Source organism: Anomalospiza imberbis, chromosome 15 (genome assembly GCF_031753505.1).
Source record: "Anomalospiza imberbis isolate Cuckoo-Finch-1a 21T00152 chromosome 15, ASM3175350v1, whole genome shotgun sequence".
In the NCBI taxonomy this organism is placed as follows: domain Eukaryota; kingdom Metazoa; phylum Chordata; class Aves; order Passeriformes; family Viduidae; genus Anomalospiza; species Anomalospiza imberbis.
In genome coordinates, this window is record NC_089695.1 from 9793894 (window position 1) to 9796996 (window position 3103).

Sequence of the window (3103 nt, forward strand, 5' to 3'; positions counted from 1 at the left end):
AATTAGCATGAAAACGAAAAAAAAAAAAAAACAACCCTGCATTATTCTGAAGTTATTTCTATTAAAATTTATCCTTTTGAATGTGTCACTTTGGCTGCTGGTCACATGGTTGGAAGTCCATCATTCAGTCTCTCCTACACCAGAGAAGGAAGGTGATGTCTGGTTTACCAGGGCTTGTTTCAGGAGCTCATTACCTTACTGGCAGGGATAAAAGCAACTGATGCTTCTTTAGAAAGTAGCCAGGCCATCTGCAAGCATCCCAGCGAAGCCAGGATGCCTACAGCACTGTAGTGGGGAGGAGGAAAGGGACCCCTCAGCCAGCAGGGAGCTGGGGTGGGTGGGGCGTTCTCCCTCTATGATGCTCCCCTGGAACCCATCACCATGGCAGCCAGAGATGCAGGATGATGATTCTCTCCCTGCTGGCTTTCCCCTGCCTGGACTCTTCTTGAGCACGTGGTAACCACAAAAATGTCCTTTGTCTCACCCTGGGGAACAGGTGCTTGGCAGTTACGTTACCCAATGGGCAGGTTTAGGCCCATTGGAATGAGATGTTTTTAAGGTATCCTTAAAGTGCAAAAAAAACTTGGAGATAAGGCTTTATGTAAGAAAAAAGCAGGAGAAAGTCAGTGTGGACAGGGAAATAACAGCACCAGAGTAGCAAATAGCCAAGAAGCAGACAAATTTTCTAGTGCAAAAATATTTTTGTGTGTTTACCTGTAACAGCAAGATGACCAATTTGTTCCCCAGTAAAATAGTGCCTTATATAGCAATGATATGTTAAATTAGCTTTTCAAATTAAGACAGAGGTAGAAGAAGAATTGATTTTAAACTTCAAAATCAAACTCTTTTGAAGTCCTGAATTGCATATGCCCATTTTGGTTGTACAGAAAACTCAAAAATAATATATCTGGAGGATGGAGGATTCTACTTTTTTTTTTTTTTCCAGGCTCTACCCAAATTTCAATGTTCTTCCATTTCCAGAATGCTCATAATCACTGCTGATCTACAAAGATTTTCAGGAGACCACAAATCACCCTAAATAGCCCAAGGCTGTGGGAGTTCTTTTCTTTGGCTAGGAATCTTCCAAGGCAGCTCATGAAATCTGATGTAAGTTTAACATCAAATGAGGTAGAAGCACTCTCTCTGCTAAGGTTTCATACAGTGCTGGACAGTAGCCTCTGAAAAATCAGGTAGTGAGACTGGGCGTTGTTTTTTTAGCTTTGTTATTGTTGTTCTTAATCAACAAGGAGAAAACACCAAATCACATATTTTTCCTGTGTGAACTACTAAAGACTGCTTGACAGTACAGGAACTAACTTGGCATTTAGATTTAATTGAAAACCCTACATGAGAAAATATTTCAAGGCTCAAGAAGAAAGAGCTGAAAGACAATGTGAAGTCCTTACAATCCTTGGTCTTTAGCTGGCCTGATTCTCTCTCAGCAGTGGCCAAGGTGCCATGGCCTGGGTATAGCAGGACACATCAACATGGGGGACTTTGCTTGTGGTCTTTGCCCACTGATGGCACAATTTTATCATGTTCCATCAAATATAACTTCATTTCAGGATGTGGAGACAGAACACCACCACAGCCCTGTCATCCTGCCCAGGAGGCTTGGAAAACATCCTGCTCACCAGAGACAGTCCTGAAGACTTCAATCCCAACCTCCTGCTTTCCAATGAGCAGCCTGGCCCAGATTCCCAGGTGCTGGACTTTCAGCACCTGCCCTACTACAGAACATCCCACATCTGTGTCTGCCCAGCACCTCACATCTACACAGAAAGAGAAGAAAGCTCTAATGAAAGCAAGGCTAACACTAAACAGGATAAGAAAGTGAGTTATTCAGCCACTCCACAGGATATTTTCCATGCTGCAGGACATCTGAAGAGCTTCTTGGCCAACCACTCATACAGATTACATATATGGTTAAATTGGGTTAAATACCTGCAAATTAGATTCAGGTGAACTCATCTTGAATGTTTCTAAAAGGGGTAGGAAGGGTATAAGAGAGGCAGGCTCATATCACATCAAAATGTTACTCGATATTAGCCCCGTAGGAACAAAATGATGAGTTGTGCTCTGAAAACACAAAGCAGGAGCAGAGCTATCTGCAAGGATGGGATACAGCAGCTCTTGCAAGGTCCCTCTCCTGTGAAACAGCCTGTGGACCCCAGACTGCTGCTGTGTGGGACATTGTTGGCTCTGGGTGGGACCTGTCCTGCTGCTGCAGGGCCCTGCTGTGTTCCCAAAGGCAGAGTTGTTCCCAACATCCCATCATCTGACACCTCAGCTCTTGGTCGTGTACATGTTTCTTTCAGAGCATCCTGCCAAGTTTGGAGCTGAGCAAGAGGACAATTTCTCCTACAAGCAAGGAAGAGCCCCCAGCCCAGGAGCTCCCGGGAGCCAGCAGCTCTGCACTCTACCTGCCCGTGCCATCCTTCCCCAGCAGGCTCCCACACCTGAAGCAGCCCCCTCCCTGCAGTGGGTACTTCCCTTACTACAGGACAGAGGGAGGGATTTGCACTGGCCCACTTCAAAGAACAGAGTCCTTCACCAGGATAGAAGGTCTGGAGACCAAAGAGGGAGGACAAAGGAGACAATCAAGTATTTGGAATCTCCGTGGCAGCTGCTTGGTGTCCTGAGAAGAAAGAAGGGGCTTTGTGGATGCAGGTGTGAAGGAGAAACTCTTGAAACATATGACAACATGAAAATCTGCATGAATTTGAATAAAATGAAAATATTCCTTCTCTCAAAAAAAAAAAAACCCAACAAGTGATATCCCAGATTGTGTAATGGAAGCAGAAAGAAGCAGAGCAGGAGCTTGGGAAATCCAATAAAATTTCTCTAGATATGAGGAAGAGAACTGTGCTTCTCTGTAGCTAACCCCAAAGGCGAGATGCTCACTCAAGGGATGTGCAGCTATGGGAAATGGCCAATGGGAAAAAAATTAAGAATTATTTAAATCTAAGTTGCTTGGAGGAATTAAAAAGAGACATAATTTCCAGTTGGGATTGGGAAATACATTTCCTTTCCCCCTCACTACAATCCTTCCATTGTATTACTGGCATCTGTTAGACCTGTGCACAACAGCCATACACAGGAG

General features: G+C 44.3%; 1 long non-coding RNA gene across 1 annotated transcript; it reads left to right on the top strand.

The window, feature by feature from the left end:
• The first annotated feature begins 974 nt into the window (after positions 1-974).
• On the top strand, positions 975-2854 carry LOC137483028 (uncharacterized). The gene is made up of 3 exons (XR_011004322.1): positions 975-1107; positions 1566-1833; positions 2319-2854. It is a non-coding gene; the product is annotated as an uncharacterized lncRNA (long non-coding RNA).
• Positions 2855-3103: the final 249 nt, after the last annotated feature.